This window comes from Dipodomys merriami, unplaced genomic scaffold (assembly GCF_024711535.1).
Source record: "Dipodomys merriami isolate MVZ:Mamm:240054 unplaced genomic scaffold, mDipMer1.0.p SCAF_1191, whole genome shotgun sequence".
In the NCBI taxonomy this organism is placed as follows: domain Eukaryota; kingdom Metazoa; phylum Chordata; class Mammalia; order Rodentia; family Heteromyidae; genus Dipodomys; species Dipodomys merriami.
Genome location: NW_027202484.1, coordinates 32,501 through 39,778, shown reverse-complemented (window position 1 = coordinate 39,778; position 7,278 = coordinate 32,501).

Here is a 7,278-nt window from a genome sequence, read left to right as displayed (position 1 = left end):
GTAGAGATTCTGTGAGTTCCCAGAGTCTCCCAGGTAACATCCCTTTCCCCAGACATTGGGCATGGTGCTTCCTCTCCCCTTCAGTTCCCATGAGAAGACTCTAAGCCTCATGGAAGAATAGCAGAGTCCTGTTTTTGTTCTTGGGGTATCAGAGTGCTGGGGAGCAGCATTCTGAACATCCAGAGCTCATTTTTGAATCACAGAAATGTATGAATTAAAATAGTTTTCCTTCCTCTCAGCTAGAGGTGGAGAAATCTGTGAAGTAGCAAGAAACCTAAGAAAGTATGAAGACATAGGATGGACCCTGCCTGGGATGACTGCATCTGGACATGAGCAGAAGTTGGGTAAGATTGGATGTGATCCTCCACCTCTGGGTTATTAGTGTTGATTCAGCCAGGGACATTAGGTCTGCACACAGAGGCAGTTGTTGAGGGCTGATGCTGCCTTTGGTGACAAGTGTGGAATGGAGGAGATAGGCCTTTATTATGTGTACACTGGAATCAGGAGGCTAGGCCTGCAGAGAAGACTTGAGATTTGCAGCAAGAGATGGGCTTGGGGCTCCTGGTGGATGAGGAGTCCAGGTCAGAGCTATTTGGGGTGCAGAGCTCAGCAAACAGAATGAGATGTGATTCTGGTGAGAAAAGCACTGAGGGCCACAAGAAGACAAAGATGGGTACCTGGTAAATGACAGGATGCACACTAAATCTAAAGGAGAAATGACAGGAGCCAGGTTATGAAGGGAGCTGAGGACTCCTGAATTCCACATGGACCAGTGTTCAGTGAAGAGGGTGGGTGGAAGGAAGTACAGTTGATTTCCATGATGCCTCCATGCCTTTTTTCCCTTTTTGTTCTTGTGTGTATCCTTGTGCTGGTACTGGGGGGATTGACCTCAGTCATTTTTTCTTATTCTTTTTCCTTTTCTTTCTCCTTCCTCTCTTCCCTTTCCCCACATTCCCTCCTCTACCATCTCTCTTCCCTTGTTTTCTTTCTCCCCATAACTTTGCCTATTCTGCTTCCCCTATCCCACTTCTTGTTCCTTTCATGCACACTTTCACTCTCCTTCTCTTCCTGCTCTTGAATCTGACTCTGACTCTCTCTGGTTTCCCCTCCCTCTCTCACACTTTCTCTTTTTCAGCTTGCATGGTCATGGCTGGTTAACTATCACTTGAATCACACCTCCAGACTTGCAAACCTCCAAATAGTCAGTCTGCAAAGCTCCAAAGGGGAAAGCTTTTCCTTTTTATTCCTTCCTCCTCCTGTATCTGCCTCTGCAGTGTCCTGTCCACAGGCCACAGGCCTCTTCACAGGCCAGCCCTGATCTGCTCTGTTCTGATAGGAGCCTCTTGCTGTCTGTCTCTCCCCAGCCCCTGCTCCTCAGCACAGACAGACTATATATAGCCTGGGCCCCTCCCCCACTCCAACAGCTCTAACAGTTTCAACCTCCACTCATGCCCTGGCCCCACGAAGCTCACTGTCCCATCCCTTCTTGACCCCACCCCCCTACCTCCTGCTACAGCTAGGCACAGGGGAACAATGAGTTCATCATGTAGGGGGAGGCAGATGCCTTTGGAACTGCTTTTTATTACACTACCACTACATGATAGCTCCAGGCCTGCATTTTTCTAGTTAAGTGAAGATGGAGTGAGTGTTCGAGTTCCCGTAAAGGCTGCTGGGATAGTTAGGATGACAGGAAGAGCCTCCAGCATCAGGAAGTGAATTTGACTTTGTTAGTCTGCTGTGGCATACTTTGGTTTCTGTGTTGTTATGAAAGGGATTTGTGTACTTATATGTGAGGCACAGCTGTGTGAGGGACACCTTATAAATGGTTGTGGGAGAAAGGGGGTGGTGGGCTGGTATACAAATTGATAGGGAGAGAGGGAGGGACATATGCACTGTACAAGAGGGTCAGCACTGAGTGTTAGCTTATCCTGGTAGAGAGCCAGTGAGTCCCCAGAGAGGTCACCAGCTGACACCCCTTCCCAAGAGCACCAGGGTTTGTGCATGGTGCTTTACCTTCGCAGTTCACAGGGAAAGACTATTGGCCTCATGGAAGAATAGACCCTAATTTTTCTGCTGGGAGAACCAGCGTGCTGATGAGGGAGCTGATGTTCAATAGTCAATCATTCTGAACACCAAGAGTCCATTTTTGGAATCACAAAGTGTATATATTAAAATATACTCCCTTTGGTTCAGCTAAACCTGGTGAAATATATGATGGAACAGGAGACCTGAGAAGCCATGGAGATATAGTGGTACTTGTGGATTGATGGGGCCTGGATGGACTATGCCTGTAGACATATCCTGCCTGGGATAACTGCATTCCCATATCAACAGAAATTCAGGAAGATTAGATATGAGCCTTCACCACTGCCATATTTGTGTTGCTTCAGCCAGGACATTAGCTTTGCACAGAGAGGCTATGCGGAGGGCTGATTCTGCCTTTACGTGACAAGCATGTGATGGGGAGGAGTTGGGCAGACTTGGCCTTTGCTACATATGCACTGGGAATAGGAGGCTGAGCCTGCAGAGCAGACTGATGAGATTTTCAGCAGGAGGAAGGCTGGGGCTTCATTGATCCAGCTCAGGGATATTTGAGTAGCAGTGATTCCCTCAAAGAATGGATGGGATTCTAGTGAGAGAAGCAATGAGAGTCACAAGATGGCAAAGATGGGTACATGGTGAATGACAGGGTACACAGTAATACTAAAGGAGAAATGACAGTAGAAATGAAGGGAGCTGAAGAATCCTGAATTCCATGGAGTGTTCGAGTTGGGGCCAGTGTTAAGTGAAGAGGAGGGATGGGAGGGAAGTACTATTGATATCACTATTTATCAGATTTTTCCCTTTTTCTTTAGTTGAGTGTGTGTATGTGAGTGTGTGCTAGAGCTGGGGCTTGAGGTCTGGGCATTTTTTCTTATTCTCTGTTTCGTTCACTTCACTCTCACCCTTTTTTCCTCCTTTCCCCCATCATCTCTCTTCCCTCTTCTTCTAACCTATACCATCTCCTCCTCTACTTCCTCTTCCCCTCATCTTCCTCTCCTCTCTCCCTTCCATTACCTTTCTCTTTCTTCCTGTTCTTGAATTTCTCTAAGACTGTTCACACAAGGCTAGAACTCCACTACTTAGAGCCACAGTGTCACTTGGTTTTCTGATGGTTAATTAGACCTGTCTCACTTTCCTGCCAGGGCTGGCTTTGAACCAGGTCCTCAGAGCTCATCCTCCTGAGTAGCTAGGATTTCAGATGTGAGCCACCAGAACCCAGCTAGAGGTGAACTTTTCATTCAATCCTGACCTCCTGCACATGAACTGCAACACAGAAGTGCTTTTCTGTCATACTTCCATTCAACATTCCACATTCCTCTATCTCTTGTGCAACATTCCTATATTCCTCTTTGCACCTTCTCCAAAGTCATCTAAATCAAATTATTAGGTACTCTCTCAATTTTTCAAAGCACTAGCTAGCATTCCCATTCACTAGCATCCCCTTTCATGTAGTTATTTGCTAGAAAGTAAAAGCTTTGAGTCTAAGTGGCTTTGCTATTTCTTGAGAAAATATCTAGCAATTTGGTTATCCTAAACACTGTACTGAATGAATGAAAATATCATTTGACTTGGTGATAGAAACTTTGAGATTGAATCTCAATTTTCTAGAATCTGATCACAGCCTAATCTGCCACTGGAACATCCCTGAAAATTTCCTAGAGGTGGTATTTTCCTTTCCAGGCATTCTATCAGAAGTCTCACCTTATGGTAAATATACAAGTTTGCCAACACCATGAAAAAGCAGTTGGTTTCAACCTCCTCAGTGAGAGGGGGAAAACACACTTGAGTTTTATTGCAATCCCTCCTTTATTGTGCAGAAGTGGGAGAAAAGGATAGTTGTTACTGAAATACTGTCCTATGTAAGAAGACAAGCAGGACTCTAAACAGTTATATCAGACCTTGAATCTAAGGCACTGGTAGCTCACACCTATAATCCTAGCTACTTGGGAGGCTCAGATTGTCAAGATCAGGGTTCCAGGCCAGCATTGGCAGAAAATTGGGAGATGTTGGCTCTTGGGGCATATACCTACTGTCAAAGCTACAATATGAGGCTTAAAATAGGGAGATTCAGCTGGGCGCCAGGGCCTTAGTACACTTGCAATCCTGGCTATTCAATAGACCTAGATCTTAGGATGGTGGTTTAAAGCCAGCCCAGGCAGGAAAGTCTGTGAAACTCTTATCTCCAATTAACTACACAGAAAAAATCCAGAAGTGGTACTGTGGCTCATGTGTTAGAGTGCTACTCTTGAGCAAAATAACCTTGGGTACTGGGCCAAGGCCCAAGAGTTCAAGCACCAGGAACAGAAAAAAAAAATCACTCATTCCAGTGCATTACAGACAGGTAATGAGACTCAAACATAAAATAGTAAAATCCAAAGCCAGGTGCCAGTGGCTCAGGCATGTTACCCTAGCTAGTCAGGGGGCTCAGATCCTTGGATTGAAGTTGAAAAGCAGCCTGGGCAGGAAAGTCTGTGAAACTATTATCTCCAATAAACTACTCAGAAAAAGCCAGAAGTGGTACTGTGGCTCAAGTGGTAGAGTACTAGCCTTGAGCTAAAAGGCTCAAGGACAGCAACCCAGGCCCAGAGTTCAAGCCCCAGGACTGACCAAAAAAAGAAACAAACAAACAAAACAAACTAGTAAACAGTGCAGAAAGCCACACTTCTCCAGACCTGAAGAAATCTTATAAGACTTAAAAAGTATCTGAAGAGAAAATAAAAAGGCCAATAGACACATGAAGAAATATTCAACTTCTCTAGCTATAAAAGAAATGCAAATCATTACAACATTGAGATTCCACCTTACCCCAGTTAGAATGGCTATTATCAAGAAATCTAATAACAGATGCTCGAGGGGATGTGGCTAGAAGGGAACCCTACTGCATTGTTGGTGGGAGTGTAAACTTGTTCAACCACTTTGGAAAGCAGTATGGAAGTTCCTCAAAAGACTTCACATAGAGCTCCCCTGTGGCCCAACAATCCCACTTTTAGGCATTTTCCCAAAAGAGAACAAACAAGGCCATAGTAAGTCTACTAGCACAACTCTGTTTATTGCAGCATTATTCACTATAACTAAATATGGAACCAACCCAGATGCCCATCAATAGATGAATGGATCAAGAAGATGTGGTGGTATAGATATACAATGGAATTCTTTGCCTCTGTCAGAAAGAATGACATTACCCCATTGGTTAGGAATGGAAAGACTTGGAAAGAATATTAAGTGAAGTAAGCCAGGCCTAAAGAAACATAGGTCCCATTGTTTCCCTTATTTGCAATAACTAGTGTATGTCTAGGACAAGCAGAAAAGGTAAAAAACTATACATATAACCATATAAGATGATTCTAAGCGAAAGAGAGAGAAACAAAAGGTTTTATCTTTGTTGTTGTTTTTAATGTAATTATAATAGACTACATGATTTTTTTTGTTTCATTTGTATGTTCTTCCCCCACAGTATAACCCCATTTTTCACTGCATTTGATTCCGGTGTCCTGCATCTTGTATATACATTTTTCTAATTTGGAGTGGGGTAGGGAAATAACAAAATGCTGAAATAAGGATAAATATATATAAGACACTATATTGAAAATGAAATTTACAACTTGGGTGGTGGGGAGGAAAGAAGTGGGGTAGGAGAAAAATAAATGAGGGGGTAAAAATGCTCCATAGAAAATGTAATCATTACCTTAGTGTAAACCCCTCTATACAGTATCTTTACAATAAAAATATTTTTAAGCCAAACTTTCTTTTTTTTTTTTTTTAAGTGCATGTGGTGGCTCATGCCTGCAATACAATAGTAGTAGATGGAGATCAGGAGGATATGCATGATTCAAGGTCAATCTTGCCAAAAAATAAAAATAAAAATAATTTTTAAAAGAAACTAGCAAGACCCCATATAAACAAAAAACCTCCCATCTTTGAGAAAAGCATTAGTAGAATTATCATGGCACAGGCCAGCCATAAGGTCTTCCTGAAAAATAACTAAAGCAAAAGAGACTGGGTACATGGCTCAACTTGTAGGCAAATAAGTGCAAGGCCCTTAGTTCAAATCCCAGTCCTGTCCAAAAAAGAAAAAGTATCCTTGTTATCAGATCAATATTAGTATTTGGGGGACAGGCCATCTAGCTGAGGCCAGAGGCACCAGGATTGGAGGGGGAGGAGAGCAGCCAGGAAGGCTAGCAAGATGCTACCTTCCAACTCCAGGAAGAAGCTCCCCCAGGCCAGGTAGGTGGGAGGGGTGTGTCGGGTGGGAGGGGCACGGGAGCTCTCAGCAGGGAGAGTGGGCCAGCACTCACTAGGACATGACCCCCCCCCATGCCTCACATCACAGCTCACTCCAGAGTTTGCCCCCACCCTCACCCCAGCACCAGGGCCAGAGAAAGAAAGCTAGGGGCGGGGCTTCACGGGGACACATCCCCACCTTACATCATAGTCATAGCATCTCTCCCTGGATTCCCCTTCCTGTCCCGCCCCCACCTACCATAGTGAGCTTTTTCTGCGCAGGAATTTCCAATGCTTTGGATCTGACCCTGCGCATGGGCCAAGGGGTATGTGGGCGGCACGTGGGCCGGGCCGGCAGAAAGCAGAACATACCAGGCTGTCTGCTCGCTGCGGCCTGGCCCCACCTGTAATCCTGGGACTCCTGAAGAAGAGGAGGAGGATCCGGAGTTCCTGTCCCACCCGGGGAGAAGGTGGAGAGCCTGGATTCCCAAGGCTTGCGCAGGAAAAGCCCCAGACCTGGGGGATTGAGCGGCCGGGCTGGGCCTGGGTGCGCTTGGAAGGGCGTTGGGAGGGGCGGGAAGGGTGATTTTTTGGCAGGCCCCGCAGTCTGGGCCCGGTGACCTTTTGGCCTGTGAGTGCGCCTGCAGAGAAGCAGGTCAGCAGGTGCTGCAGGGACCGGTCCTTCAGCCATGTGCTGGGTGAAGCTTCCAGAGGAAGCAAAGCTGTGAGGCCTCTGCAAGTTCAGAGCTTGGGATGACATCGGGTCATGTTTACATCGGTTTGTTTACAGCTATCTTTTTAGTCTTTATTCACCAAAGACAGTGTTTATGGTTAGACTATGAGGAAATCATATCTTAAAAGAATTGCGTAAGGAAATGTTCTTGGTCCGATTCCTTTGCTCAGAATAATGTCTTTTAAAATTTAGGCTGTGACGGAATCACCACTTTTTCCCTGTTCATTGCTGATGATGCATCATTTTTATCGTATCCAGTTGTTAGCTGTCGTTTTTTTTGT